This window comes from Drosophila hydei, unplaced genomic scaffold, assembly GCF_003285905.1.
Source record: "Drosophila hydei strain 15085-1641.00,03,60 unplaced genomic scaffold, DhydRS2 tig00008119-arrow-pilon, whole genome shotgun sequence".
Lineage (NCBI taxonomy): Eukaryota > Metazoa > Arthropoda > Insecta > Diptera > Drosophilidae > Drosophila > Drosophila hydei.
The window spans coordinates 7,622,782-7,650,528 of NW_022045830.1; the positions used below are offsets into that span (position 1 = coordinate 7,622,782).

At 39.1% G+C, this 27,747-nt stretch overlaps 1 protein-coding gene across 4 annotated transcripts in view; it reads left to right on the top strand.

Annotated features, from left to right (window-relative positions):
- The window catches only part of LOC111596799 (zinc finger protein 395), a 140,314-nt gene that overhangs the window by 47,464 nt on the left and 65,103 nt on the right, over window positions 1-27,747 (top strand). The gene's annotated exons all lie outside the window — the stretch shown is intronic.

A 27,747-nucleotide genomic window follows, 5' to 3' on the forward strand; every position in this document is an offset into this window, starting at 1 on the left:
CGTTGGCCACAAACGCAAACTGCTGACTGCCGTTTTTCCAATGATCGTGATTCAAATGCAGCTTACGTGGCTTCTATGTGGCTATGTGGCTGGCTGGCAGGCAGGCAGGTTGCTGTGGAGATCAACCAGCTGCTGATTAGAGAGCGAAACATGCGCTGGCCGAGGCTGACTTCATATGTGGGTTGTGCACATATCTGGGCATAAGTATGTGCTTGTCATATATATATATATATATATATATCTTACAAGTATGATAAATTGTAGGAAGCCTGGTAGAAGTTGATCCTAAAAAAGTAGTGCGAGAGAGTTGATATACGCATATTTAAATTAATTTAGAGTCAATAATAATCAAGCCAAGTTATTGAATTTTTTACGAATTTCTAGCCTTCGGATACATTCTTTGCTTAACTGAGATAAGCAAAGTCTTGCCTGGAACAAAACAAGTTGTCGAATTTGTGGCTGAAGTGGGATCTAACTAAAATTAATATAGATAGATATAGATATAGATAGACATATTTATTTTCTGCATCTTTAACTCTTAGAGTCTTTGAGTTTTGATGAAGCTGTATATAAGCTTGAAGTGTTTGACTAGATGAAGAGTAACATCAACTAGATTTTATTTAGAGTTTCATTTATGAAGGAAGAAGCAAGTATATTCTGGATACTCTTCTTTGATGTCAAGAAAGGAAGTAGATGATTTCTTATGGCTCAACTACTTTCAAGCGATGCAAACATTTCAACTCAACCCCTTTTCCTGCTCATATTTTTTTTATATGCCTTCTACACTTTTCATTCATCACATATCGTCCTACAGATCAGCCACTTGGCTATATACAGATAGTAGAAATTATTGAGTATCTAGTGTCTTTCTTGAGCCTTTGTTGGATGCTAACTCACATTGAAGGCCTGAGCCTGAATGCATTGCTTTGGCTTTTGTTGACAGCTGCTTTGTAAGTGTTGCTCAGGCTTAGCCTTATTTGGGCAGCGTTTAATTGATGCCCCACCTCGGCGACAGCTCCAACTTAAATTGTTTGTGACTAATTTGAACAATGAAAGGTCATTGTTTCCACTTCAATTAGCCTTTTACTCATTTTGTTGTTGCTCTGACCAAATTGGAGTGGCTGTCAGCTTTGATGAACTGAGCACGACGCCGCACTGAAAAGCACTCGATATCCGTTGCCGCTGACAGACTGTTGCATAAAATGCCAAATTGTCTGGAGCTAAAAATTTGTCCAAATTTGGCGGCAGCCAGTGAAAAATGCAGTCGCGGCCAGATTATAGCTGTTGCCATCTATTTGGTTTATGGCATAGACCTGCCGGCCGGCATGTACGAAATTGGCTGGGCATCAGACAGCAGCTAGCAGGCGGCGATCAGCGTGTTGCATGCAACAAACTTGCCAAGCGCTGCAAGTCTTATAAACAGTTGCGCCTCTCGCCTGCACCGCATGCCAAGCGCAGTGTCGCAGCGTCGCGCAAATTAAACAGTTTTATTATGACAGCCAACATACAACACTGACACACACACTGGCACACACACACTCGCACACACTTTGAGAGGCGCGCAAGTGCAGCGCACTTTAGACAGCAATAACAAAGTAAACGAAAGTCATAAAATTAAATTTAATCCGCTTGCAAGTCGCCTGTATTTTGTTGGCCTGTCTCTGGCTTCTTACGGCTGGCCACGCCCACAGGCAGCTGCCCCGCTACCCGTCGCCGCCAGCCCCCACACGGCGCCTGTTGCCCGTTTTATCCCGTGTTAAACTTTCATGTAATCCCCTTGTATTGCCAACATGCATATTGCCAACTCATTTGAGCAAATGACCAGGCCAAAAGACATTGTCCGGTCAGATCGCGATAAGCCATACACACACACACACACACACACGCACACACGCTGAGCAGATGGCATTCAACTTTTTAATAAATTGTTGGCAATGCGTTGCCTTTCTTATTCCTGATTCTTGTTGTTGTTGCTGCTGCTGCTGCTGCTGCTGCTGTTTTTTAGCTGCTTATCGACTTGTCGTCTGCTTAAAGTGTTAAAACATTTTTTTTTCGTATGCTCGTTCATGCACTGAAGAGAGTATATTGGTTGTGTGCCAAGTACCTCTTGCTGTTTTCATGATAAAAAAAACTGGCGGGTGTTTGGACTTTAGTCTGCAGACTTCAGATACACTGGGAAATACAGTTAGATTGACTAAGAGTTATATATATATGGGCGTGGTAAATTGAAAAAAAAAAACTATATACTTTCAAGTCTTAAAACTGCAATCAATAAGTTTTAAAATCGAATTATCAATTTATAAAAACAATATAGAATCATGATTCAACCTCTTCGCAGCTCGAACGAAATACAGTTAGATTGACTAAGAGTTATATATATATGGGCGTGGTAAATTGAAAAAAAAAAACTATATACTTTCAAGTCTTAAAACTGCAATCAATAAGTTTTAAAATCGAATTATCAATTTATAAAAACAATATAGAATCATGATTCAACCTCTTCGCAGCTCGAACGAGCATTAAGCAGTCGGGTTCAAGTGTTTTTTGTTGTTGTTTAAAAATGCTTGAACAGCTACTTGAGCAGCTTTCATATGGCTTTTTGTTTGCCGCTCGGGTTTTTATTTTCAGCGCATAATTAATTTAAGATGCAGATTAATTCCCAATCGGGCAACACTTCAAGTGCCCCGCGCCACTTCAGTGACTCAGATTTATCAGTTATTTCATAAATATAAATACAAATATAATTGCTCACTGGCGAGAGCGTCTATCTGCTGATATCCGAATGCAGAGGTTGGCTTAAGTGCGCTTACATTTGCATTACGGCTGCTGAGATGTGATTTTCATCGGCCTCCACTGACCTCTGGGTCAATGTAATCCCTGGGCAAGCCGCTTAAAGTTTCAATTGCCAGCGTAAGCTGCTCGCAATCAGATTGCAGCTACAATAAGATATTGATAACTGCGATTCGAATGTATTGCAATTTTAATTAAAAGCGAAATGCAGCTGCCAGAATGTAACATGACAAAGGGCTTTGTGCGCCTGACACTTGTGCCGCCTGCAAGGCATCAGCACACAGCACACAGCATTGGGAAAGGGTATTTCACAAGTCTGTGCTGCAGGCCATTCAGGCAGCTATCAGTTCGTCCGTCAACGTTGCCTAACACTTGTAGGCCTTCATGGCTAATTAAGTTGCTTAAATTGATGCAAAAGAAGGTTAACGTGTGGGCGTTGGCATTTATGAGGCAATATTTAACACACGCACACACATGAGTTGCTGCCGCCGCTGCTGCTGCTGCTGCTGCTGCTGCAGCTGCATTTGCCAGAAATTATGTAAATTTGTTGTATTTGTATTTTGTTAATTGCTGTCATAAGCGAAAACACCCCCACAAAATGCTAAAAATGTGAGGTGTGCGAAAGTGTGTGTGTGAGTGAGTGAGCGAGTGTGTGTGTGCGAGTGTTTGTTGCCAAGCCAAAAAAGTGGGAGTTGTCAGAGTTGACGTCTTCAGAATAGAAATAATAATAGAATAAAAGCTCATTTTTACGTAATTCATATTCAATGTAAGTATGTAAGAATGTATGTATTCATGTATGTATGTATCTATGTATATGTGTATCTAAGTATCTATGTATCTATGTATCTATGTATGTATGTATCTGTGTATCTATGTATCTATGTATCTATGTATGTATGTATCTGTGTATCTATGTATCTATGTATCTATGTATCTATGTATCTATGTATCTATGTATCTATGTATCTATGTATCTATGTATCTATGTATCTATGTATCTATGTATCTATGTATCTATGTATCTATGTATCTAAGTATCTATGTATCTATGTATCTATGTATCTATGTATCTGTGTATCTATGTATCTATGTATCTATGTATCTGTGTATCTATGTATCTATGTATCTATGTATCTATGTATCTGTGTATCTATGTAACTATGAGTCTATGTAACTATGTATGTACATGTATATGTATTCGCATATGTACATGTATATGTACTCTTTGCAAGTGTATGCGTGTGTGATAGTCATCGACTGCAGCACAATATTTTGACTGTAGCAGTGACTCGTCGCTCGTTGCAACGTATTAAATTGAAGTGCAATTAAAAACAAATGTAGTAAAACAACAACTTCCAGTTTATTTTATATTTTGATTGGCCGTTGACTTCGGGCTAACAGTAAAGGCAAGCGTATGAGAGCTGCTTAAATGTCAACAAAGACACGCCATAAAATCAGATTTAAATTAATCAGAAAATAAGAACAAAATGAGTTAAAATATGCAAAACTGCAAGGCTGCAAGATTGTGTCATAGGCGGGCGCCCTGTTGGCCGACTCAAGGCTTTTGTGGCTTGCAGAAAATAAATGTACAGTAAAATTTATGTGGCAAGCGTCAAAAGCAAGAGGCCAAAACGGTAAACGTTTGAGCAAAGTGGCCGCGCCTGCGCCCCAGCAAAAAACTTGGCCAGATTCTGTGGCTGCTGTTGAGGCAGAGGCTGGAGCTGGGGCTGGGGCTGGGAGTGGTGCCTGCCCTGGCTTGACTTGCTTTGACTTCGCCCCAGCTAATGCGGAACCAGACATCATGGTTCATCGAAGGGGAACTTAAGGCTAAGCGTCGCGTTTTGTTTGGCGTTTTTCATTTTCAGTTTTCGTTTTTTTTTTCTGTTTTTTTTTTTTTTTTGCTGCCCAAATGCTGACAAGCAAATGGATGGCCGGCTGGCTGTCTGCTGAAGCTAAATGCTTGTTGGTTGGGTTACCAAAAGACCTTGGACTATGATTTTCAGCGCTCTGTTCTCTTTATTACATAACTCAGCTGTGTGTGTGTGTGCGTGGGGGCCAAAGTCGAAGGCAATAGATTGTTAATTGAATTGGAATTGAAACCGAGAGCGTGGAGTTCTCAAGTGCAAGCAAAAGTCACAGCGCTTACAAAAGAAGCTTTTGTTATGCCTTAGCTTGGCATATGTAATTCCATTACGAAACACAGTTTCTTGAAGAGCAGATGAAAATATCCATTGAAAAATTAAGTTAAATGTATTAAAATCACTCAAAAGCAGTTTAAGTACAAATTGAAAGCTCATAGAAATAAGCTTTTGAGTAAAGTTGGTTTTCGATTATAATCAAAAAGCTTCTTATTATAGAATAAGTTTTTAAAGCACACTACAATTTAACGAAAGTTGTTCTATATTATATTGATATACATTTTAAAGCGCATTCGTAAAAAAGCTTTTTGTTTAAGTTCAATAATTGAAAAAGAAGTAATAGAGCTTTAAAAAATATGAAAATAATCTTAGATAGATGAAGAAACAAACACTTGCTTTCCTTGGAAAATATGGCTTGACTAGGATTGCAGACATAAATAATTGATAGCTGAGGCAAAGCATATACTAAGATCCATTAAGGCACATGTAAGTAAAAAGCTCTTTAAATTAGTCAAACTGAAAGCTGTGGAAAGCGCCTTCAAACTTCAAGACAAATGAATTGTCTTAGCCTGAGTGGCTGAAGATATTTATGGCTTGTTGCGTTCGACTAGTCCCGTCTACAGTTTCACATGCCACAGCGATTGCCACATTTACCGAAACTAAGGCTGACAGCTAACAACCAGAAAATGTCTATACAATTTTCTTTTGGCTAGTTTTCATTTCGTTTGGGCTTTGTTTTCTATCTTTTTTTGGGTGCGTGCGATGCATAAACAAGGTCTTGTTGCTGCGAGCTTTTTTATTTTGTGGCTGGTTGGCTGACTGGCTGGCTTGTATTGTTTTGCCACACCTACTGTTAAGGCAGACGCTTAACGCTTCGTCAATTTGTTTTCTATTTTTGAGTTGTTTTTTACTGTGGCTGCATTTGGTGGGCTTTTTACAAAAGTGACCTCATTTCCCACCCCCCAAATTAGTGTTGAATTTCAGCTAATTAATGTACTCCCAGCATGCGTGTGTCTGAGGGCCATCTGTGGTCAGCTGCACAAGAGAGGAGCAAAAATAAAAAACAAATGTATATTTAAATACAATTCATAAAGATGCCGCCAGCCAAGTTGGCGTGCAATAAACGACTAATAAATATGAGGCGGCCACGCTGTGAGCTGTCTAGTCTGCCTTTGCCTGATTTCTAAACCAATTAACATGAATTACAAGTGTCACGTTGTCGTCTTCTCTATGTTTGCTGCTGTTGTTGTAAGAACTCTGAATATGTCATATGTCGCTATGCCAGGTTGGCGAGGCGTTAGGGCGTGGCTTGCTGCCGCAACTGGGGCAATGTGTGTGACATTGGTTGTCGCTGTTAATTTGAAGCGCTCACTGACCGCTGGCCAAACACTTCCTGGTTGCTTTGACATTTGTTGACCACACACACACACCCTCCTCAAGTGAGTTTATGCTACGCTATCGCAGTGCAAAGATCAAATAGTCAACGGCAACAGTTGCTGCCGCTGCTGCAGAGGCAACTGCAACTGTCAACTGGTAGACGTAATTAATTGCCAGAGCAACATGAACGTCAACAACAAACGCCACAACAACAACAACAACTTTTGACCATGGCCACATCTTTGACTGCAGCAGCGTCGCACATGCCCCACTCTGGCACCGCTGGCCGCAGTTTGCTTGGACACTTTATGTGCCAGATGTGCTCGTAAAGATTTCCTCATTGTTGAGCGTGTGCATAAAAGCATTTTTAGCATTTTACCTAGCCGAACTCTCGCTCTGCTCATGGCGATATATGGCGATGCGCCTTGCCCCCGCCATGCCACGCCTCGCAAATGCTAATGCAAACAATTTCGAAAATAAAATCTATGGAAATGTGTGTCACACTTGTCGCGCCGCGCTGCGATGTTGCCACAGTGCCACAGGGAAAAATCATGTATAACGAGCTACCACATAATGAAGTCAAAACATAAAAGAGCAAGCGGCTCCATAACTTTCAGAGCGCTGCTGCTGCTTCTTCTTCTTTTTTGCTTGTTTATAAGCCACTAGATGCAAAATATGCTGTTGCAGCAAGCGAATGACAGAGAGAGAGAGGGAGAGAGAGAGAGAATGAGGGAGTGAGGGAGTGAGTGAGTGAGTGAGTGAGTGAGAGAATTAGAGCTGCCAATTAGCTTGTTGCAGTCCATGTTTGCTCGTTAGAATTGTTACTAAATTTTGTTTTTAATACGCATTCAAGAAGTTTGATTTTCCACTCGTTGTCTGTTTTAACTCTATTGCAGCCAGAGACTTAAAGTTTGAACTTTTAAAATATATAACATATAAAAGATTCTTAGATATGCTCACTGAGAGCGGCTCAAACTGGAAAAACTATATTAGTTATGCATATATATATATATATATATAGATGTGCTCTGCAATTAGATGCCCTTTAGGGCGTGCCACAGCTATAAATAGGCATAAAGAATTTGACTTTGACTTTGCAGCATGAACCTGCCTTGCAGCAGCTAATTAAAGTGTTGCGCGTGCAGCATATCTTATCCATCTTATCTATCTTATCAATATCTCAATTGCTCATAGCCAGCCTTAGCTTCCTTAAAAGTAATACAAAAAAACAGTATTTTCTTATATTGTTTTCAATTGTGAATCGAGGACGATCGCTCAGTATTCGCACTGCGCATTTGGCTGACAATTAAAAATGCATTCAATTATCAATTACAGCCGTTGCAATGACAATGAGCAATTAAATCAAATATATGTATTGCAGCTAATCTGAAAAGAAAACTTAGAGCTAGAGAAGCATATATAGTGTATGGAAACAATGCAATTGATATATGTATATATAATTCTATAATATTTGTTCATATAAAAAACTAACATAAATGAGATTGGGCTGGCTTCAAGTGCACGCAGCTGTGCAAAAATATGCAAAAATTGAGATTAATGTCACACACACACTACACACACTTGTAGTGTTTGAGTGTGTGTGGCAATTCAATCTCTCATCCAATCCAACTCAATCCCAACAAACTGCAATGCAATGCACTGGCGGCCGCTGCTCTAAAACTGTCAACACCAAAAAGAAAAAAAAAACGAAAAGCAGAAAATTGAGGACGTGACAAAGTTGACATTTGCGAATGACACGTGTGCGCTGATAGCAGCAGACAGCGCTGTTATTGTTGTTGCCGCCGCCGCTGCCGCTGACAATGCGAACAAAGCAAATAGAAATCGCAATTCGCATTATGACTGCATTTCACAGATATCGCTGCCAGCTTGCGCGTTAATCAGGCCAAAAGCAGCAACTGCAATAACTAAGCACGTGAGCGCCGATAAGACAGCGGAAGTGCGACGTCTGCCTCTACCTCTGATTCTGCTTCGACATCAACTGCTTCTTCTTCGGCTTGTTTTTATGCTGCTTGGCTGCACTTGCCACACGGCCAGAGCGCGATAAGAACGAGCCAACATTACGAAACTTTGAACTTTTTTGATAAGAGCCAAACAGCTGGCAGCTAGCACATGCACAGAGACAGAGAGTGCGAGAGAGATAGGGCGTGTGTGTGTGTGTGTGTTGTGTTTATCTATACAGGTGCATGTGATGCAATTGCCCGATTACAAAACCAATGCCAACGATAGTGAGAACCAATTTGCAAAGGAAATTCGTTAACAACTTTCAAGTACATTAAACAACAACAAATTACACAACAGAGCCGTGACATTTTCGATATATATATTGGCCTTCTACACAAAGGCTCAACTGTGTCAAGCCAAATGGGAATATAAATTGTCTGACTGCCTTTTGTTTTTGTTTAATATCCATTGATGGCCGAGAACATTTCTTGGACGAAACTTTGTGAGTGAGCCAGAGCGAGACTGAGCGAGACTGAGCGAGCCTGAGCTCGCTTCGGCACGAAATCAATTGGCTTTGCTCAAGCAAAAGTAACTGAAAACTCTGGCAAAACATAAAATTTAAACAATTTCTGCTTAATTTATGCAACTTTAATGGATTCCAACAGCAAATGCAAATGTATTCTAAGTACACTCCTTTCAACGATGCTGTCTTTATCCTATCTGCAGACGCTGCTGTTTGCTCTACTTAAGTTTTTTTGATTGTTAATTAAAAGTTATGACTGGCCAAATAATCTGCAACTGATGCTCAATTATGTTCCGAAAGCCCTTAATTGAACTGAGATCTAGCCATTAAATTTTGGAGTTAAGCAAACAAGTTTTATAGACTTCTATTCCAATTTTTATATTCTTAAAAATATCAGCATAATTTATTTGCCTATTTTGCTAGTTATAAATATATTATTATAATTGTGACTTGATTCATTTGTTTCTTCAAGCGAAAGCAGCTAAATAAATGTAGTTGGCATAGTTTTCTTTAGAGTTCCATGTAATTCCGATTGCAGGCGACAGGGCAAATGACCCCATTAATTTTCCACGCGCCCCGACACACATTCTCGTCTAGGAAATTCCAAATTCTCGTTGTTTTTTTTTTTTCGGGAAAATTCCTTTTAAAACGAGCTGCAACCACAGCGTCGCTAGTTTGAATAAATTATTTGGGAAATGAATGACCAGCGAGTCTCATATGCCGCCAGTCAAGCGCGAGGCCCTTAATTAGATGCCCGTTGTCTCTGAGTGCCAGCGAGGCCTGCGTATCTAATTAGGCCCCCTTTCGAGAGCACCTGAACCCAACTCGAGTTTATTGGACAACGCGGCGAAGAGGCAAACAGAAGAGTTAGGAAAACATATTTAAGCCAGCCGCGCTGCAGGTAAACGGAAAAAGGTAAAGGTGTTGAAAATAGTCGAGGTCGGGTAAGAAGTCTGAAAAATGGCTTCAAATCAAGTGGGTAAGCGGGGTATATTGTCCCTTTTCTTTAAGCTGTATTGGCAACAAGAGGCGTGGCTGACGGCATTAAATACATATATATTACTGAGCAGAGCGAAAAGTCAAATCAAGCAAGTTCTGAGATAGCTATAAGAGTTACAACTAATAGCATCAGCTATAGCTCAAGCAGATCAAACTGGTTTCAGTTAATCGATAGCCGATTTCTATGAAATCGATTAAAATTGATAACAAACTTTGATGCGCAGTAATTTATATGCCTAAGCCCCACATGAAAGTTCAGTAAACGCTGCTTGAACTGTCTTTAGGGTATCTATCAGCTGGGCATCTTAACTTATTTTGCTTTGTGCTGATTGCGTTTGTTTTAGTTGGCTGAAAGGTCAACAGCATGGAAAACTAGCTGATGAAAAATGTAAAATGAATTTAAATAAAAAAAATTAGGTAAATATTATTGCAGAGATAAACTTGAAGTTCTCCGGCTGAAGTGGGTGTGGCTCAGCTCTTTCTGTGTGGGACAGCGAGAGATAAGGAATGAGAAAAGAATGAGCAAAAAATATAATAAAATTATGGAATACGAAAATATATATATAGGGATTGGAATATATAATTCCACTCTCAGACTTTAAGAGAAATAGAATTTTCCTGAGGTCACATTCATTCAATTCAAAAATATCAAATAGTTTTCATGCTTAACAACAACAACAAATAATTCTAAACAATTTCATTTAACTTTTTGAATCAAGCTTAAAATATAGCAAATCGAATTTGCAACTGAGTTTTTGTAAACGTGGCTTAAGCCGCTTGCCAATCAAATTCAATTTGCAACTCTAAACTAGAAAATTGAAAAAATTTCTTTATTTTGCACATTTCCTTTGTGCTCGTTAACAATACTAAATTTAATAAACAAATAACAATTGATAAGCTTTTCCTTTCTTTTTTTTACTGTGGCATTTCAGGCAGCACAAAGGCGTTGCTATTTATAGATTTTTGTTTGTTTTCGTTGCAAAATAGATTTAATAAAAAGTCAGTCAAGTGCAGGCAGCAAACGGTATTTCAGTTCATTATGGCCAGCTTAGGTTTGGCTCATACAATTTGTTAGCCACATTTGAGACACTCGACACGTTCTCTTGGCCATTTCCGCAACGCTGCGCGCTTTGCGAGCTGTCTGCTAGGTGCATATCTCAATTATAAGTCGCCGCTTTGCATTGTTTTTAGCAGTTGCCACAGCGAGTTGCCAGTTGCAAGTTGCCTGCTGATAAATGCGGAATTTGTTGTTTGCCATTTGAGTTGAGTTTTTGGCCAAAAAAGCTGCTCGACCAGCAATCACAACGGCAACACTCGCTAACTCGCAAACAGGTGCGCACCAACAACAGCAACAGCAGCAACAACTGCTGCAGCAGCAGCATCACAAATAACAAGATGCAAGTTTTGTGAACTTTTAACTTTTAGCTGCGCCTGCCCCTGCCCCTGGCCTCAGCCCGCCTCCTGCTTAGCTGCAACTGGATTTTACTCGGCTCCGCTTTGCAAATTTAAATTCATTCACCTGTGGAAATTTTATTTCTTCTTTTTTTTGCAGCTCGCTTGTTTTTGTTTGCTTTTCCAGTTAGAGCTCGCTCACTGCTGCTGCTGCTGCTGCTGCTGTTGTTTATTGGCTACTGTTTGTTGTTGCATTACTTTCACTTTTTTTCGCTGCTGCTGCTGCTGCAAGAAAATCAAAGCAACGGTTTCTTCTATCCACACTTTAAGCCGCAGCTGTCTCTCTGCTATAACAGCACCCAATTGCATTGCATTACCCCTGCCCCTGCCGCCTCCTTGACGTCTGCAAGTGCCACACGGTCTTTGCTTTATGCAACAACTTAAACATATCAGCTGTCTTATTGTTGTTTTCTCTCTTTGTGGGCATAAAAGACAAACAAACCCCCAACGATTTGTGGCTTACAGGTGTTTGCCTGCTGCTGCTCGCTCTATAAAAAAGAAAAGAAAACCATATGAAATGAAAAATGAAAAATATATAACAACAAAAATGAGGAAAACTCTGAGCCAATTTATGGCACACGCTTCGCAATACGTTGTAAGTAGAAAGAAGAAGCAAAAATGCAATTGGCTTGCATTATTTTTGCTCGTATTGTTTTTCGCTCCATGTTTTCATTTTATTGTTGCAAGCGCCGTTAACGGCATTAAAAACAAGCGCTGCATTGTTTTATACTCTTCAACAATTACATTTATTTAAACAATTTCGTCTCTTTTGTCATTCCAGGTGCGTATTCATGGCATTGTCGACCTTAGAGCATATTAAGTAAACGACAACAGGTAAATGAGGTAAAAAGCAAAACAGGCGTGGCATAAGGAGCTTTGCTGCTGGCAACCAGGTCAACAACGTTGAAGGAGCTTAAATTATAACTATTCTACTTGATAGCTATTGTCCTTATGGACAATGCGTCACAGAGAGAATAAACTGGAAGAGAGGGCATAAATAATGACTACTCTAAAGATATAAGCCAAAAACTTAATGGCGTTGATATATTTATGTTATATAAGTTAAAGGAACATGGTCAAAAAAAATTGCAGAAAATTGTGAAATTGTGAATTGTGAAAAAGAGCTTAAAATTTATATTTAAAATTGCATTGCAAATTATATTTATAAACTAAACAAATAGTAAATGTAACGCATGTCTGAATCACCTAGCTTAAAGCACAATTTCCTACCATTAAAAAAGTTTTTGCTGGCTGGGATCAAATCAGCTGAGCAGAAGACAATTTATTCAAGATTTTAATATAAATTAAAAAGTTTGTTTTTGTTCTATTCTTAATTTTCTTATTTTATTTTATGCATATTTTTTCTTTTTTTTTAGATTTAATTTAATTTGAATTTTCTTATTTTATTTTTTAAGCGTTTATAATTTTCTCAAGATAACTTAAAGTAGAGCTTCATTCGCTAAGACATCGCACTGGCGACTGGCATTAATTTGCACAGATTCATGATTTACTATACCCTGGAATCATATCTGATTGATTGTAGCCTCATTACAGTTAGTTTATTGCTCAAGCTCAATACGCTGATTGCTCTGTCAAGTCGGAAGTGTTAACTTATGCTAGGTTGGGTGGAAGGATGAACGGAGTCCCAGCTATTTATTCTGATTAGTCAGACAAGTTTAGATAATTTCAGCTATTCGACCTCATCAGTCAAACTTGGTTAAATCATTCGATATTCATGTTGATCAGGGTGAGATCATTTCAGCTATTCATCCAGTTTTTCATCGAGGTATTGATCCAGCTATTCATTCAGCGATCATTCGATATTCATTTTTATCAGTCAGACAGTGTTAGATAATATCGGCTATTCAGCCAGTTATTCATAGTAATCAATCAGCCCCATCTGCTCCTGCCTTTATTTGCTGCTTTTCTTCTATAATATATGAATTCGCCTTTCAAATTCGTGCTAAATAAACGCATAATTGTTAGCCAAGAGCCCCAGCAGTTGGTGTTAGATAACTTCAGCATAATGTTGAGCTTTTTCGAAAGTAATACAAAGCTGTTAAATTGTTGCAGAGATTCCTTAATTAAAGTTCGGCTGCGAATGCGCCTGGCTTCAAGTTATTTGCTGCCCGGCATATCATAGCAAAGTGCAAGGGGAAGGCGAGGCGAGGCGGGGCTTAGGAAATTATTTGAAAACTTTGCAGCGACGGCGGCGTCTGGGCAATTTTAGCGAGTGCAAATACTTTGAGCAACAGCAACAAATAACGATAACAACAAATGCCAATCATTGTTTGCGTAGCGCATCAGCCAACGTCTGTTTGTGTCTCTCGCTCCGGTGTTTGTTGCAGCTCGAAACGCGCTACACACACGCAATGGACGCGGCATCCATGAGATACTTTTATTTTGCTTAGCCTTAGCCGCCAGCTACTTACTCAAGCATGACTCGTCGTAGTGGCCGAGGCTTGAAAGTGTGAAACTAACTATTGTGAAGTTGAGACGTCGTCGGAGGCAGCACTGGCTGCTGGCTGGCATTGCTGCTTATGCCTATTTAACGTTAGCATGCGAAACTTGTTTGCTGCCGGAATTTGTTTATGTTTTTTCTTTGTCATTTTGTGTGTTTCGTATCAACTTTTTATGCTAGTCGCTTGCCAACGCCCCCGCACTTATATAAGCGAGCCATAAGTCCCGCAGCTATTTAGATATATTAGTAAACATTTTATCAATAGATTTTCTGGCGTGATAAATGAGCTGAGTTCACTTTTGAGATAGTTGCTAAAAGCCATCATCAATTATTGTTAGCCAGATCCGACCCTGATCTCAATAGCAGCTCTCTAAATTCCAGAGCTTTACAAAATTCTTGTATGTAAACAATTTGTGGAAACTTTTAAGAAAATCAATCAAACTTTTAAAGCGTTCAGCCAATCGCATTGTCAGCTTTTGATAATGAAGCCAAATTCCGAGACTAACTGAACTAAGCTATAAAATTCATATTGTTTATAAGCTGCCGCTGCCTTGTTTTTTCTTGTGAAGTTTTTGGCAACTTGTTTTTGGCCAAAATAGTTTGGCTTATGCTAATTTTGGGGCGTGCAAAAATTCGCACTTTCCAACTCGTTTGGCATGCGAATTCCAAACCGACCATCAAAAGTTGTGCAAATTTTTAATAAGTGGCGTCAAAGCGAATAAGCAACATAAACATACATACTTACATCCATGTATGTAAGTATATTTATGTATATACAAATTAGGGTCAAACATGTTGCGAGTTTCACTTTCGACTGCCGCAAAACTGGGTCAAATTGGCTTGAGAATCTGAGTTGAGAATTGTGCTGGAAAATCCGTTTTCAATACATGGAAATGCGGCTGCCAGGCATGCGACTGACCCAGTTTTCAGTTTTTTAGTTTTTCACTTTTTCAGATTTTCAATTTTTCCTGATTTTCAATTAATTTGTTTTTCAGTTTTTCAATTATTTGGTTTCTCGGCTTCACAATTTTTCAATTTTTTAGTTTGCCAGTTTTTAAATGTTTCACTTTTTTAGCTTTGCAATTTCTTTCTTTGATTTTTTTAGTTTTTCCGTTATTTAATTTATCAGTTTTTGAGTTTTCCAGTTTTTAAATTCTTAAAATTTTTTACTTTGCATTTTTTAAATTTTTCAATCATTTAGGTTTTCTGTTTCTTAGTTTTTAAATTTTTCCGTTTTCATTTTTTTAGTTTTGTAGTTTATACAATTTTCAGTTTTTATATTTTTTTCAGTTTTTAGTTTTCAATATTTCAATTTTTCAGTTGTTTATTTTTCCATTTTTTACACTTTTGAGTAGCCAAAGCTATGGAATTAGAAACTATAAATTTGCGCCTTTTAACGTTCGCTGGACAAACAAGTCAAGTTCTCAGTTCCCACAAATGCAAGTGGGGCAGATCTGGTGGGGCCACACCTGCAAAGTTGATTGGCTGCCGTGAGTCAGCGCTGGACTTGCGGCAGCTGCGTGGCCATAGTTTCCGGGTTAATAGTGCCTCAATGCGAGATACAAATGCATTGATATGCAACAGTCGGGGCGAAGCTAATGTCAAAAGTTAAGCCGTACAGTTAGAAGGCCTTCAAGCCGAGTCCAGATCTCAGTGCAGTTGGCACAGTTTCATTATTCTATCTAGAATGAATGAAAGAGTTGCAAATTATATGCTAAGCGAGTCCACAGAAATTTGTCATGTTGCTGCCTTATCACAGGGAGCTGGCTAATTCGAAAATCATTCAGTTTTATGGCTCTATTCCAATGAAAGCCAGCGAAAATCTCGCGTGCCAAACGCGGAAATTATGGCCAGTAATCGCGCGCGGCAAAAGCCGGCGCAACGCCGCAGGATAATGCGAATGGCTTTAGCAACTCGCTTCTAATTTGCCGTTTCCTGCCCCTGTCGCACGTAATTATATGGCCAACGCGAGCGAGCGAACGAACGTCTCCCCTGCCCCTGCCGCTGACACTGCCGCTTCACACAGCCAGGCCCTCTCTCAAACAGTTGGCCAATTGGAAAATGCAGCGCTGACAAGCGCACTTGGCTGACTGCCTACCTGTCCGTCCGACTGCAGTTACAGTTAACGGCATCTAATAGATACTTTGGCACCTTGGCATTACCATTTGGCCATTTACCATTTGGCCAGCAGACACGACACGCAGCAGCGAGAGCCCACAGATCAAATAGCCATTTGAATTTACACAAATCATATGCAATAGATAAATTTTATTATATTATTATAATAATATTATAATAATATTATAATTACTCATGCGTCATGTGGTGCCAGGCAGTAATGAGCTTGGCATGAGCTCAAATAGTGGTACGAGGTATAAAGTTGCTTAGTAGATTTATGAAATAATATCAATAGAGGGGAAGACAGTGAGAGAAAGGCAGGAGTTTCTCATGTAAGAGTAGAGTTCGCAGTACGAGGCGTATGAGTTATATTAAAAAATGTTTATATACGAAATTTGCTAAAATTGCCAACTTCATTTCTGAATATGTTTCTGATATATACACTGGAAATTAAAAATATAAAAAACAGTTAACATATAACAGTCCGATTTTCAGCTTAGATTAAAGCCGAATTCCAAGCAATTAGCGAAAATTTAACGCTTAAGACTTTCATGTGCTTTCAAAGCTTTTGTGAACATGCCCTAATTGATTGAGCGAATGAATCTTAGCTTGAAGATAACGTAGCTGTCTCAGCTTCTCATATACACCTGGCTAGCTGCCTACATATATATGTGTGTGTGTGTGTGTGTGCGTGTTCTCTATAATGAGTTCAGCCAGGCATTTTGCACTTTCACCGGCCAGCTAAGTGAATTTGAGCTTGGTCAGCAAACAGCCGAGAGCAAACAGGGACAGATTCTGTCATTGGATTCGACGTGGAGTAACAAGCAAAAGGCGCACACGAAATGCGGCCAAATTTGTTGGTAGCCATTAATTTAAATCGGCCGCCAATCGCTTAATTAAAATCTTTATTGCTGAGCTGAAGGCAGCAGAGGCTGCCTGAGCCAAACGGCACCTGCTCTTGCCGCTGCAGCAGCCAAAGCTAACAAAGCGCACAAAACGCTTCGACATGAGTGCAACATACAAGAACAGCAACGCCACTCTGTGTACATAACATATGCGCCGACAACAACAACAACAACAAATGCAACCAATGGCTGCCACATAAACCCGGCCAACAGATTTCAAAAGCTCCCCCTTCGGGCCAGTGGCTCTGGCTGCCTGGCAACGATTTCGACTCATTGTGAAATCTGCGAGGCGATGCCCCTCACTTCAGTTGAGTTCACTTCGCTACGCTTCAAGCCAAGCGCAGGGCGTTGAGTTGACTGCGAAGCGGGCGAACGGCAGAGTGGAAGAATGAGAGAGGAGTAACCCTCCCCCTCTTAAAGCAACTCTAAAGATATATATATGTGTGTGTGTGTGTGTGAAATACTTGTGCTACAAATTGAGCGCAAACGCATAATTAATTTCAGTGCCAGCCAAATAAGTGTATGTGGGAGATAGAGTGAGAGGGGGCGGGGGGAGGTAGAGAAGGAACAAGCAGAAAAATAAAGAAAAAATGAAGTTAATGTTTTGTAATGCCCAAGTGCGGGAGCTATCTGGCAGGTGCTGCTTGTGCCATAGACAAGTTGCCCCGATACATACATATATATAACGGTAATTGCTTAACTGGGTAGCAAAGCGCCCAAGGCATAGCGGCTACCAACAGATTGTTACTCGCTTGTCCAACGGCAACAGTTGGCTAAGGGGCATGACTCATTACTAAGGCAAAGATTTTAGTATATATGAGAAATCTAAAATAAATGGAATAAGCATACATACATGTGTGTGTGTATGTGTAGGTATGTTCAAATTTAAAACAACTCTAACTCTGCCTACTATACTAGCTATAAATAGAGTTCTTTTGCTTTTGTTTGCAACGGAACAGCCACAAAAAGAAGCTAAAATCAAAATTCATTATATTTTTTCTAGCTAAATTGTAGCTATAAGCATATAGCTTGAATTAAATTAGCTATCAGTTGCATAACTGTAAAAAGCATAAAAACAACAAATTCAACACCTCGAGCATTTTCATTTTGGCCATTTGCATTTGCAGCTCTTCTCACGCCCAAAGACCAAAAGTCAACTTTCCAAACAAAAAAGATGATGTGGCGGGAAAAAGGCCAAAAAAAAAGAAAAAGAAAAAGAAACACAAATCTAAAGCTAAATCTGTAAGCGCTACGCACGTAACACAAATAACGGTTAATTTTGTTGGGATTCCACTGAGCCGCCGCAGCAGCAGCGCAGCAACAGCGCCGGCAGAAACATAACTGTAATTGCCGGCAGCATAATTGCGTCGTAATTGCAGCCGAGTGGGCAAAGCGAAGAGGCGAACAGCCGAAAATGAAAGTGCAGCAAATAGAAAAATTGAGAAATATAGAAAAAAGAGACGCAGCAACGACTCAAACTCAGAAGAAAAGGGTTAGAAAGAGATGCAGCGCGGCGCAGTCATTACAATTAGGCAGCGCTTGACAATTGTACGATGGAGGTGGGAGAAGGAGGCAGCTAAGACGCGTTACAATTTCGTTCAAAGGCGAATCAAATTTGTCGACAATTTAGAAAGGCAGACAGAGGCGCCCCTAAGGCCAAATTGAGGGCTAAGAAAAAAAACAATGAAATTGATTTTAGTTGTCTCTGTGTGTGTGAGCTCTGCGCGTGCTGCCCGAAAATCTGGAAAGCCGCAAATGCTAGTCACAAACAACAAGAGCAAACGCAGACGCCGCTACGAGTGAAAGTAAAAAAACAAAGAGAGACAACAACAACAGCGACAGTAGCCACAGCTACAGTAAAAATTCGTTAAAGAAAAAAAAGTGAAATAAAAAGTCGACTACTTGGCTTTCATGGGTATTATGAAACGGCAGTCAGTCAACCGGCTTGGGGGTGTGTGGAGCAGGCCCACTCCGATTGGCAAGTCATGCAAGCTCTGCGCGCCGGCGCCTACGACAGCAGAGAAGTGGGGAGTGGGGGCAAGCAAAGCTGGTCGCAAAAAAAACTTTCAACAGGCGCCAACGGCATTGACTACAAATCTAAAGTCGGTTTCGTTGCTGTTGCTGTTGTTGTTGTTCGCACATTGGCAAAAGATTGAGCGACTGTCGAGGTAGAGGCATACGCATTCACAGTTAGCTGTCAAGTGGCTCGAGTGGGTCAAGTGGCAAACAAGGTGAGAAGTGATACCATAGAGCTTATAAAGATTATGAAGAAGAAAAAACTGAGATAAAAACGAAACTGAAAACTCAAAACTGAACACTGAACACTGAAGATCATTTGACACTGGAACTTGCCTTGAAATTTTCAAGTGTTTCAGCTTGTTATGGGAACTTCTGGTATTTGGTATTTGTTTCCAATTAACAATTGCTCAACTAAAAATATGGAAGGTAATACAATTGTGCGTGAGATTTATGTACTAGTTAGAGTTAGCATGAAGCATACTGTCTGTTTATGAGCTAAAATGCCCTTCTATGCAATTCTCATAATTTATATATGTGTAAAGATTAATATCACACTATTTATTTGACAGAGAAATCATTCTTCTTCTTCTATATAACAATTTCAATGTTCTTAGCTCAGTATTTTATTTTAATATAGCTTCTATTCTCGTATTAAAATACAAATATTACCATTTTAAAATGTTTCTGGGGTCTCCAGGCAATTCTTATGATATTTCATTATTTTATTATTTTAGATCATTTTCTACTTATGTAGTAAATTAATCAAAAATTTCAAATTTGTAGCCGCCGTTCTATGCAATTTTCATAATTTTTATGATAATATTATTATTTTGCTGTTAAATCAAATTTTATTTAATAATTTTGTAATTTTATTCGTTGTTCTCATAGTTTTTATGCTATTATACTACGAAACACTCTTTTATCCAGATATTTCCTTTTGCACCTCGTTCTTTCATTCCTTTCTTTATAGCTTCAGCAGTCTTTTTTGCGCATTTGAAAATCGCATAGAAAGGCAGCAGTTAAATAGAGCTTGTTTTATAGTCGAATTGTTGATTTTTACAAGTTTCCTGTATTGCATAAGTCCAGCTGAGAGAGTTTAGCATTTTTGCATTTAATGCATCAACTTTCCATTAGCGACGCCACCACCCACCAAGAGCCACGAAATGGGCGCTTGGGTTTGTCACTGCGTGCTGCACTCACGATACAAGTGCCACAAATGTTGCATCATTCAGCTCGCATAAGCAAACCATTTTTCGGACCACTCGAGTTGAGTTGAGGCCAGATTGTGGATTGCGGCTGGCGGCTGGCGGATGGCGGATGGCGGACAGCGGACAGCGGATAGCGGATTGGGGACTGGGGATTGGGGCAACCAGCTGGATATTGCGAAAGCCGAGTTAATCGCGGCGCAGAGTGTGCGAAACATGTGTGGCACATGTCGAATCGAATGATCGAACGATCGCCCCGACCATCGATCGCAAGCCAACAACTTGCAGCAGCTGCCCCACGTTGCGACGCCTCCATTTGATGACCCACAAAACGCTTCAGCGGCAGCGTGAAAAATGAAAAACAGTTTTGCTTTAATGGCTTTTTGAAAGTTCATTAGGCGCTGAAATGCGCTGCTGCTGCCACATTCTAGGCCTCATTGCCGATCAGCCACGCCCCCAACCCTCTGCCTACGCCCTTGTCGCCAGCCTCAAGTTTTGAATAGACTGCAAATGGGTTAAGTGGTTATTCATCCAAACCAAACCAAAATTCCATTGACAGCATGAATCACATGACAAGGAGTGATTCACTCACCACTCTCCACTCCATACTCTCCACTCTTCACTCTCCACTCCACACTCTCCACTCTTCGCTCTCCACTCTTCACTCTGCACTCGCCACTCGCCAAAAACCAAGCTTTGCATAGAACATGAACATGTCCACATCACACCTTATCGCAAGGTGGCACTCATGGACTCATGATCATAGCACGCTTGCACGACTGCACATATACCCTGTAAATGCATAAAGCGAGGCATAGCAGGCATAGCTGAGATTTAGTCGCAGGTTCGACTCAACTTATAAAAGTTAAGCAATGAATCATCTTGAGCTCTGGACAGCATTTCAATACCAAAGTAAACAGCGTCATACATAGACTTCAATATAGTATTTAGCTAACCTAGATAAAACCTCTAATTGCCCAAACATATTTCAATCAGTCCTAGAAGGGCATACCAGAACTAATTTAGAACTGATAAGTTCAGGATTGTAACTTGCTTAGCTTTACAAACACTTTCTGTGTTCAAAGTCTATATTTTATGAATGTTATTTTATAGTTCGAAAATAAAGTATATATCATAAACGCATATGCCCGCTTGCTCAGCCGAGCTGCAGGGCGTTTCAGAAAATGGTAAATATTATGTAAAAACATGATTATATTGGAGAGCAAACAATCAACAAAACCAACAAGAGCAAAGTGGAACAACAGCCACGAGTCGCACTTTCAGTTTTTAGTTTTGCTTTTCCTTTGTTTCAATGCTCGCTCACTGAGCGAATAGAGTATATTGGCATGCTTTGCAGAGACTTAAAAGAGACTTGAAACTCAACATATATACTCCTGTGCCTCTTCCTAGAAAGTGTTAACATTTTCGACTTGACTTGAGTTATGACTGACAGATCAGTAAATACTCAAATTTGAATAAATTGAACTATTTACGAGCGAGTAGCGTGCAGTTGGTTATGCCCAACGTTTTGCAGTCTTTATGAAAACGCGTCAAATGACGCCTAAAATTTATTATCTACAAAAGTCGCTACGTTGCAAAGCTCAATTTGTGTTTTACTTGTGGCTGAGTCAGGCATAATTTTGTGGAAATAATATTTAAACATATATGTGTATATATGGTTATATATCTATTGTGCATATCGGATAATACCTCGCCCCATTATCGTGACAGTTGTGCATGAGCCATATATCACAAAATTGGCAGCGAACGCGTGTCAGAATGCAAGGCGTTAAGCGGCTTTAACGTTTAATCGGCTATAGATATATGTATATATATATATATATATATATATATATATATATATATATATATATATATATATATATATATATATATATATATATATATATATATATATATATATATATATATATATATACATATACCTATGCATATATATATATAGACATTTTCTTTTTGTCAGTCAGCACAATGGAGTTGCTGTTGATCCATAGACAATTAACCCAAATTGCGGTGCCAAACAGCACGTGGGCAACATTTTGGGGCGCCCCATTCGTGAATTTGCTACGTCGCGTATTCTTGCAACAGCAACAGAAACAGCAACAGCAACATCAACAGAGACAACAGCCGCAGCAGCAACAAAAAGTGATCGTTGCATAAGCCAAACGTCATCTGGCAGCTGCCTCTCTTGGCCATTTGAAAGGCATCGAGTTGCGAATGGGCCGCCATTTGGGCTAGGCGCAGCAAATTAGGCAAACTTGGTCTAAGTAGCCATGCCAAACGGAAAATGGAAAATGGAAAACAGAAAACGGAGCTAAAGAGAAGCATTATTATGGACAATATGAATAAATATGGTCAACGAGATGGCTTTGCATAGATAGACAACTAATTGGTAAGGGCTCCAAATTTATGAGAAACTCGGATATAATAGGAACTGACGGGAATGTCCATGTGCAATGGCATATCATAATTATAAACATAATCATAGTCATAATCATAATCATAATCATAATCATAATCATTGGCATGTCAGCCCTATGTAAGCACATAGGAAATAAACTTAAAACTTCTTCTTTTTAGAGCTCAAGTTAAAGTGAAATATACAAAAATTGGTTTGATCAGATATCATAATGAAAGTAATTTAATGATTAATTTATAACAGCATTTTTTCTTATTTATGGTATTCTATATGTCACATAATATACAACAGTTTTTTGCCTAAAAATTAGCTAACTTTGGCTATAAAAAATTCTCTATTGATTCACTGAGTATAATCAATTACTCAACTGTTTACTCTTCGTTACTCACTCGCTACTACTACTGAGCACTTTTACTGTTACGACCCTTTCACTAGCTACTTTTACTCGTTACTTTTGCTAATGAGTTTTACTGCCTCATCACATATCTCACTCGTTCATTTATAACACTGATATGATTATTATTAACATACTTAAATGCATGCTTATATTAATCAACTCGCTTGATTTATTATCTGACTCCTTCTTAGCTACTCGTTACTTTAACAATCGTTACTTTTTTAGCACTGCTATCACAATTAAGAAAAGACTTAGTATATTGAAACCAAGTATACTCGTTACTCGTTATATTCATATATATTACTCGTTACATTCACACGCTACTTTTACTCGTTACTTCTACTCGCTACTTCAAGCTCACACTGAACAATACAAATCTCTAATAGAGCTCTAACCTTAATTAGTCATATATATATCTAGTCTTTATAATGTGCATCTACAATTTGCTTTAGATCTTTGCGATTTCACAATCGATTCGATCCAATTGGCATCAATTAATTGCATTTGTTAGCCATATTCAGTAATTGTGTGTCGAGGCTCAGTTCGCTGTTTGCAGCTGGCTAAATGCAAGTGGGATGCAATCAATATGCAAACAGTTGTCCCCTAAAAGACAAATCAAAAACAAAAACCAAAACTATTTACGATCGCACTCATACATAATCATAAATATCTCATTTGTGATGCAGATCGTGTATTCGGCACACGTTTAGCGCATTTCAAGAAGGCTTCGCATTAAGTTCGGAATTGACACGCGTCTTCAACATTGTCATCATGATGAAGATGATGATGATCGAGTTGATCATGTGGAGTGTGTCAAGTGACAAATTTTGAGCAGGCGCCAATGCAATTTATCGTCTTAGCTGATAGTTAGAAGAAGCATAAAAAGTTGAATAAAAATATTTTTATTTTTTTTATTTGTTTTTTTGTATGTTCATTTTATTATTTTCATAATTTGCTTTGTTATTATAATTATGTTTTATTAATATTATTATTATTACAATTATTCTTATTTAATTTTTATTTAACATTAAAATTTATTTGTTATTTACATTTAATTTTATATTAATATTATTATTAATATTATATTTTTCTTATTCTCATAGTTTTAATTTTTAATTTTTAATAAGATTTATTAAATTACTATATATTATTATGTTTTTTTATATTTATTGATTTATTATGGCATTTTAAGCATTTTATTTAATGTTAAAAATATATTTGATTGATTATCTTAACATTTAAGTAGATGTATGTCACATATTTTTCATTTTTTCAAATTAATTTTTATCAAAGTTATATATTTTTGTATAGCTATTTATATATTCAAAATATTTATGGCTTAGAGCAGTTGACCGCTTGGCATTGTCCGCAAATGTTTCTTTTGTGGTTAAGAGCGCTTATCGCTTATCGCCTCGAGGTGGCCTTATCAGGCCAGCACACATGGCCAGCGATATTCCCAGACCGAATTCGCTTATTTATTTATTTACTTACTGGGCGTGTGCGTTCCATGCGGTTTTAGCCGTCGCAACGTTCCATGCGGCATATAGCATAAGTCGTGTGAATAGAGACGTTAGGGCCGATAAGCGTTATCTTCAACCGCAAACGTTGCCCATTATCATCAAGCAGCCAACGCAGTAGCAGCAGCAGCAGCAGCAACATATCAGCATATCAGCATATGTGCATATATCTACATACATACATGTCCATATAGCATATACTCATATGGTTATATGGCATACATGAATACATATATGCATACGTTACATACACTCACACACACTTAGATACATATGTACAAAGTACACCCAACCTGCCTCCTCAAAATTTGTGTTTTTCTTTGTCTATGAGTCGACAAACAACGACAACAACAACAATCAGAATAGTAGCAAATTTTTGGGGTTTTCAAGTTTTCTATTACAGTTGAAAAATGATATGAGGCAAAATATCAACATAGAAATTTGATTTGGAACCCAAATATTATTTTGTGGGCAGTCAACAAAACAACAATGCGAACTAGGCCGCTGATAAGCTGATGATTAGTCTATTGTTTATATTTGGCATAAATACGGAAATAATCAACAAAGGATTTTATATATATTCGAAATCCCAAACAATCAGAGTTAAAGTTCTGCCTCGCTAATTAAAAGAAGAAAAGCAAAGATCACTCGGTCGCATGTGAAATATCGCCGAGTGAAATATCAGTTGGCCCACTGTGCCATCAGCTGGCATTAAATGTGTCATAAACACTGCATAAATATGCTAACATTAAGACGTAAAGCACAAAAAGTGTAACAAAAATCCCCACGTTTAGAGTAAAAATCCCAGCATGAGCTCAGCCGAAACGTATGAAGAGAGCGGCAGCAGGCTGAGCGGGGGGTGGTGTTTGTTTCGTCATTGACGCTAGCCGAACGTCCGCATTCGCGTCGGCTTGATCATCATTATTGTCCGCGGTCGGCGCGTCATAAACAACAAAAATATTTCTCTTAAGTCAAAGTTAATTGCTCTTAAATCAAAGTGAACAACGCGATCGGCGAATGCTTCAACACACGGCCTTTGTGTGTTCCGCTGTGCTGCGCTGCGCTGAACGCTCACGGACAGAGCCTGGCTTTGAGCCGGGCAAACAACAAAGGCCCACAGAACGGGCCGTTAAAGTCAGGCAACGGACAGACAACAGGTAAACATTATATAAAGTGAGTTGAATGCAGCTACCTGCGGGCGGTTGCTCAGTGCAAGCGGCAAACAAAAGTCACACACACATATGCAACATCTATCGTTTTCTTCTATTTGTCTTACGTAAAAAGCTTGAGTGGATTTTAGTTTTTGCCCATTTGAGTTGCACTCGAAGAGAGCGCGCGACGGCGCAGTGAGAGTGCGAATTGGTCCGCAACTGGGACAGAGGAACTGGCGCTGGGCCGAGTGCGAGTGCGAGTCCGAGTGCGAGTGCAATTGTTGCCGAGATATACGAACACAACGATAGATACACGAATACGCCTTCACTGTGGGATACATAAACAAACGGCACCATACAAGCGGCAGTCGGCGGCCAAAGCATGCGAAAAGCCAGCACAAAGCATAGAAACAAAAACAAACGTCACAAGTTGCTGAGAGCGCACCGGAAAGATTGCCATCGAAGAGAGCAACGCCGCAAGAGAGCCGCCGCCGAGTGTAAGCCGAACTCCACGAGTGTCGCCGAACCGATGCCAAATGACGAGCCGAAGCACTGCCAGCGGACCCGGCAACGACTAGCGAGCGCCGCACAGAATTATTCTTGAATGCGCGCGCGAACCTTTCGCACCACACCAAGAGCAGCAGCAAAAACAAACCAACAACAAGAAAATACCCAAGAATTAAAAAATACTACAACAACAGCAAATAAGAGGGACAACAAAGTCCAAAACTCCGCTACGGAAGACCGACCAAAAATTTCGAAAGCGTGTGAAACTTAAAGTCGAGCGAGTGAAACAAAAGTGCAAGTGAAATTTTTGTGTGTGTTTTGGCCAAGTTCAAAGTGTGGAAGAAGCAACAAAAAAGAAGAAGCTCAAATACAAATAAAAGAAGCACACAAAATTAAGAACGAGGCCTAGTAGCCCAAATTCAGCAGGCGAGACATTGGCGAGAGAAAAAAAAATAACAACCAAATATTTAAATAATTAAAAATAAACTCAACGACGACGTCAACGAATTCTTCACTGCCGCAGCACTGCCTGCGTGTGCGTGTGTATATCTCACTCTCTCTCCCTCTCTCTCGCTCTGCGTGTGTGTGAGTGTATGTGTGTGTGTGTTCGCCTTGTATCTGTAAGATACGCGCCCCGCTGACGCATTTCGCCCCGTCAAAACGCTGCTGACGTCGCCGGCCGGCGTTTTGTGCCCAATTAACGGAACAACAACAAGCGAATCGCTCCATTTGGCATTCGAAAATATTAAATATAAAATTGCAATTACAATTAGAGTGACAAATTAAGTACATTTGAATATCTAATCTGTCAGATAGTCAGATACAGGTGCGCGACATATTCATACATATATATATAGTTACATATATATTTGTGTATGTGTATTTGTGTGTTTAGCTAAATATCTCATATTTATAGCCAGCAGTGCAGTTGCAACGGGCCAAGCAGCAAAAAGTTTATAAATAAATACATAAAAATTAAATAAAATACAAATACAAATTATTTGAAAATAACGTTAAAATACAGATGTTTGTCATAATCAATTGCTAAAAACAGCCCAAAGAGAATTGTGTAAAATTCACAATTTCTGAAGGTTGCCGCGACAACAAATCAAAAAAAATATATAGAGAGAAAAGGTGATTACATAAAGATACAAATACTAAATGCACCTGGGTGTGCATGTGTGTGTGCGTGTGTGAAAATGTAAAAGGTGTCAAGAAAAGAGAATAGCTATACAAAAATATATTAAATGAGTATACAAATTTGCTTTTTGGGGCGTGTCTGACCCGTTTAGCTGCCCTCAGCTCTTGGCCAAATTCTCAAGGTCAATGCGCATTCCTTAACAGAGGCCAAAAGCCAGGTGAAACGGTTGGATTCAAGCGCTAACAGCATTATCGCCTAGCCACTGTCAAAACTGCACGCAATTGGCAACTGGGCATGCCTTATATATATCTAGCTATATGGAGTTGCCAGACTGTTACAAATGTGATTTAAGACGCAACTTTTACAGCTATGTGAAAAGCTCGCACCTAGCTGTAATTGTGAATGTTATCGAGTACCTTTGGCATTTTCAGGAATTTCAAATTATCGAATTTAAAATTAGAAAAACAGACAGAAAATGTATCTCAAAGAGAATGCAGAAACCTAAAGAATTTGATACAGGGTATAATCAAATAAAGGGGTTAAACGTTAAAATTGCTTTAATATAAAAATAAATACAATAAAAATATAAATAAAAAGAAAAAAATATATATATATATAATATTGTGTTTATCAATAAATTTGGTG